Source organism: Ursus maritimus, unplaced genomic scaffold (assembly GCF_017311325.1).
Source record: "Ursus maritimus isolate PB19 unplaced genomic scaffold, ASM1731132v1 scaffold_12, whole genome shotgun sequence".
In the NCBI taxonomy this organism is placed as follows: domain Eukaryota; kingdom Metazoa; phylum Chordata; class Mammalia; order Carnivora; family Ursidae; genus Ursus; species Ursus maritimus.
In genome coordinates this window covers 31,939,587-31,945,114 of record NW_024423564.1, presented here as the reverse complement: position 1 = coordinate 31,945,114, position 5,528 = coordinate 31,939,587, and the positions used below count along the sequence as shown (strand labels likewise).

General features: G+C 41.9%; 1 long non-coding RNA gene across 2 annotated transcripts in view; it reads right to left on the bottom strand.

Annotated features, from left to right (window-relative positions):
• Positions 1 to 5,304, bottom strand: part of LOC103662930 — an 82,975-nt gene extending 77,671 nt beyond the window's left edge. For both annotated transcript variants that reach the window (XR_568597.1, XR_568598.1), the window contains exon 1: positions 4,906 to 5,304. This is a non-coding gene — a long non-coding RNA (uncharacterized LOC103662930). The remainder of the gene's footprint in view (positions 1 to 4,905) is intronic.
• Positions 5,305 to 5,528: the final 224 nt, after the last annotated feature.

The following is a 5,528-nucleotide window of genomic DNA, read 5'->3' as shown; positions in this document are numbered from 1 at the left end:
CCCCCCCCCCCCCCCCCCCGCCCCACCGTGGCTCTCAGCGGGGACCTGCCTGTGACAACGAGTCAGGATCAAGCTATTCTCTCACCTTCTGGTCACCAAGCCACCAAGCCACTTGAAATTCTCGGGGATCTAAGTATTTATTTGTATCCACAGAGAGAAGTTTGTAGGTCTTCATTTTGAATAGAAGTAACCCTATAAGCTCGAAAATCTGTTTAAAAAAAAAGACTTTTCTTGAAGAAACACTAAAAAAAAATGATCATGTTGGGGCGCCTGGGTGGCACAGCGGTTAGGTGTCTGCCTTCGGCTCAGGGCGTGATCCCAGCGTTCTGGGATCGAGCCCCGCATCGGGCACCTCCGCTATGAGCCTGCTTCTTCCTCTCCCGCTCCCCCTGCTTGTGTTCCCTCTCTCGCTGGCTGTCTCTATCTCCGTCGAATAAATAAATAAAATCTTAAAAAAAAATGATCATGTCGGTTGCTGTCCTCTGAGTTTAGGTTGGACAGGATGGAAGTGTTCAGAGTGGGTTTTGTTGAGCTGACGTAACAATGAATGCCACCAGAAATGCCATCTTGGGATGCCCATTTCTTGGGCAGGCATATATGATGGTTCTCTATAGCCTGACAGTGAGCTTAAATTCTGTGGTGTGGCCTTTACGGTCCTGATCAATGTGACTCTGTTTTCTGTTCCTGATCATGTGCCATGATTTCCAGACAGAAGTGTTTCTACTTTTTCCTTGCGTTCTGGGTCACCACTGCCTTCTCCTTCGCTCATTCTTGTTTGTATGTATGTTTGTTTGTTTGTTTGTTTGTTTTTTGGTCAAAAGTTTTACGCACACTGTTTCTCCTTGGCCTTAAATTCACCCCTCTCCAAGTACGCATTCCCAAGCCACCCTACGAGGCACACATTAAGTCCCCATTTCTCTGAGAAGCTTTCCCAGCATGATTTCTCTATGCTTTACATTTTTGGTTTTAGAACCGGATAGCACACTGAATCCATTTTCTTGTCCTTGTTTCATTTCTGTTCATTTTGCCCTTCCAAAGTAGCCCTGAGCCTTCTGAGGTCAGAGACCGTTCTATACAAGGCGATTGCATTTCATGTGAATACTGAAATTAGGCAATTAGAAATAGTGCAACAGAAAATATTTACGACCCCTCACTTGTCGCACAAAATTTGAAAAAGTTTAAAAAATGAATTTATAATTTCAAAACTGTCAAAAATTTTATAATTTCAAAGTGCTATGCCTTAGCCCTTACAACAGCATCTCTTCAGCTGTTAAACAGAAATGTTTTCCTTCTATTAGTGTCATTTGAGCCAGGCTTCCATTGATCTGAAATAAAATTGTAGTAAGTTGTTTGGTAACTACTCTGTCATTATTTTAATTTCAATATAATTATCATTTTTAAATTATAGTCTATTAAAAGTGAATCCAATCGTTTGTCAGCATTAATGCTAATAATGAGTACTAAAGAATGTGCCCCAACTAACTGAATTGGAAGTTAGATTTGATAAGAAAATACTGAGCCCAAAAGCCACCAGGATATGCTGTGAATCACTTAGAACAAAGTCCCTTGTGAAATTCTAAAGACTACGGGTGCCCCCACCCCCCGCCCCACCAAATCAACATTAAAACAAATACACTTCAGAATTCTCAAAAACTGTGAAAAAAAGAGATTTAAAAATGAAAATAAGAGAAAAAAAACCTCACTTGATGGAATGGCTGTAAGATCAATACCTCCAAATCTGCCCCAAAGCTATCACGCCCACAGATGTGTGAATAAATTCTGCCATGTCATCCCCTGCTTTATATTTGGAAATCCTGAATTCTGAAGACACGTACCTTTATTTTGTTATGTTGTTCCCTAAAGCATAAGGCTGCCAGATAAAATACAGGATGTCCAGTTAGATTTGAATTTCAGATGAATAACAAAAGAATTATTGATAAAAGTTTCCTCTAAATATTGCATAAGACCTACTTACGATAAAAAAAAAAACTATTCCTTGTTTATCTGACTTCAACTTTAACTGGATGTCCTCTATTTTAGAAACTAGCTAGATGATTTGTAGTTAAAACCCAACAAGTGTGTGTGTGTGTGTGTGTGTGTGCGTGCGCGCGCGCGTGCAAAAACCGAGTTTGAAAGATACTTAATGACGAGTCATCAGGTATAACCTCTTACCTAAAACAGGAGTCTGGTTTACAATGGCTTTCTTGGATTATTTCTGATTTATACAGTGATGGGGTTTATTCCACTTTGGGACAGCTCTAATGATTAGAATTTTAAAACAAAATTACCAAATCTTCCTAAAACTTCCTGTCCTAACAATAGGAAAAAAGTCTACTCATTATTTCAGAGGCTATCTCTGCAATATTTAAAGGCAGTCATATTGTTCCATCCTCTGACTCCTACTCCTATCTCCTCCGTGCTTTGTTTTCTTTTCTTCTGAGAAAATTATCAGTTCCGTAAGTCATCTCTCATAATGATTTAGTTTCCAAAGCCTTTACTAGTTCTAGTAATTATTCTCAGATATCATTATGATTTGACATTGTATAGCCTTTGAAGAATACTGTTGGATAAGAATCTCTTTCTCTCTCTCTCTGGCCCTGTCTCTGGCCCTGTCCCTCTCTTGCTCCTCCCCTCCCCTCCCACCACAGACCCAGGCACTAGTACATCTCCATCAACCGTATTTCCAAAGACCTTCATGACACTTTCAGCTAGAATCATTCTATCTTTTGTCCGTGTCCAAGTGCACTTTGTGCTCTTCCTTGGACACAAATTCCTATATTCAACAAATGTTTATTCAACACCTACTATGAGCGAGCCGCTATTACAGGTTCGGGAAACTAGTGAGGAATAAAAGAGACAAAGGCCCTGCTTTCATGGAGGTCACATTCAAATGGCAGAAGGCAAGAAATAACCCACAAATTATATAGTTTGTCTGCTGGTGATACATACTCTGGAGACAAATAGAGCAGATAAAGGGGATGGAGGCAGAGCAGTTCTGCAGAAGGTAGTCAGGGAAGGCCACTTTGATAAAGTCACATTTTAGCAGATCCCTCTAGAAGTGAGAATAGAAGCCACGCAGATATCTAGAGCAATAACATACATGCAGGTAAAAGGAATCACAAAGATAACAACCTGAGGTGGGGGCATGTTTAGCGTGAGCGGCGAGAAAGCCGCTCTACCTAGAACGGAGAGAGCAAGGTGGGGAGGAAGGAAGAGGAGGAGAAGGAGGTATCCTGGGGCTGCATCCAGGTTATTTCTGAGCAAGTCATACCTGGAATGCGAAACGATGAACTCTTAGGGCAAGGACTGTCGGGAGAACGTGGGCAATACTGTTTGAATATGAGAGTGATCTGCCTGGACCATTTATCTCCTTGTGGATTACAGCTCTTCTTTGGCAGGAGAAAGAGCTGGGGGTTGTTTTTCTTTCCCTCGCTGCCCTGCTTGCTTTCCTCCTAAAGATGAAAGCTTGAATGATTACAGTGGGCTTCCTACATCTGAGGGTGATGTCCTTCGGCTGAAGCCACGTCAGCAGGTGTATTTTCTGGCTAGAGAAGCCAAGGAAATTCGTGCTCCAGTGTCAGTCTTTGTTTCTTCAAGAGTACGCGGAATTTTGCCTAACACGTGGTAAGTCAGAAATAAATGTTTACTAAACCGAGCTGTCGAATCACTCGATCTGTTTCTTTACCTCTGTTCATTAGGTTGACGCTATTGGTAACTTCAAGAGTCTCATCAATTCGGTAAGGATGGCAGTTTCCTACTTGTCCTATTCCACACGATTCATTTGTTGACCTGTTCTTCTCCCAGATGTAACACTTTCCCAAAGATTCTTCCAATCGTTTAATTCAAACTGCATCAAGTGGTCTTCATCAATGGCCACCAGGGATGCTTTCTTTAATCTAATTCCTTTCTTACCGCACTGCTATCTTGGCAGATGACAAGATACCCCTGCTATATTCATTTGTTCTGCTATTAATAGATACCCCTGCTATATTCATTTGTTCTGCTATCTTCTGCCCGTCACCATTAGGTACATCTTGATTGAAGAAAGAAATAATATTTTGGCCCCATCTGGCACTTATTTTGTGCATAGCTGCAGAATCCCAGTTGCAGAATGCCGATAGCAAGGTAACTATCCTGGACCCATTGGTGAGCTTCCTTTTCTCTCCTCAAGACACTTATCAATTCCTCTAAATTCCAATCTTCTTAACCTCTGAACTAGAATCCTCTAGAATATCCCATAACTTTCCTCTGTTGCCCCATCCGCTCTTACCTAGTGAAACTTCTTTTTAATTTCTCCCTTCTACAGGATTCCATTTCTTCTCTGTACATTGTCGGAACGCAGCGAATGAGGACTGAGTAACTGGTTTGTATGTGTCACACTGTCTTACTTTCTTGATTTAAAATTTTCTCAAGCACCACACCCTGGCAGGCCCCTATTTTGATGAGCTATTTCTCCAAAGCTATCATCATTAACACACTTAGTCTTGTTGGCAAATATGCTTAGAGTTAGAAACAGAGAGATGAGGTGGGGCTAGGCGGATGGGAGTTAATTATCAGAAAATACTCCATTAAGTGAGGCCAATGAATGTCCCAATGAATGTGCCATTTAAATTCAAATTCACACTGTGAGTCACCAAATCTCCACTTCCTAAAGGGTTACTGGTCTGTCCCACATGACAGATGTTCAGCAGATACATTTTTAAAAGCTACCATGTCTATAATCCACAAAGCTCTTTCTCTTTTGGTAACATTAGTCAAAGAAAAACACATTTATTCTCCTTGCTAAGCTTAAAACAACAACAGGCAAAGCAAGCTAAGGTTTCTTCCTGCCCTGCCCTGTCTTTCTCTTTCAGCCGAATTATAGTCTTACTCATGCCCTGAATCAAAATTAGGATGAACGGTTACCTTCAAGTACAAATGAAGAGGGCCAGGTTGGGACTTGGGGGGCGGGGGCAGGGGGGCTCCCAACTGCTCCTCAGTGGCCAGTTCTTTCATTTCTAGAAACATAGCCTTCATATGTATTTATTCTTCTGCCCCACATGGATGTTCACGAAAAACCATTCTGTGGTCCTCCTCCTTTCTGTGTTTCTCCCTGCATTCCACTATGGCAGTCTGGGCACGCATCCAGCATCAGTAAATGAAAACCTCTCCATGCCGCCCGGCTTCAGCGTTGCATACCAGCAGCTCAGTGCTGTCTTTCCTGTCCCACATCCAAACGTTAGCATATACAATATCAATAAGCTATTCCTTTCATCTTCCCCACACTGTAGAGGTGTTTATATTTGTGTGGGACATTTAAGCAAGCCCAGCCAATGGGCTTGTACATCAGGCTAGGCCCCAGGCAGGGAGCAGGCTCAATTGGAAACAGGAACTGAAAGTGTTCTTGGTAAAACCCTGCCTCTGCCCAAATGTAGCTGTCTCACTCAATGCCTGACCTTCTTTAAAGAGGTCACCCTCAGAATTATGGGGCAGTTTGATAAGCTGGAATATACTAATTTATTGGCCATTAAAAAAAAAAGAGGAAACTT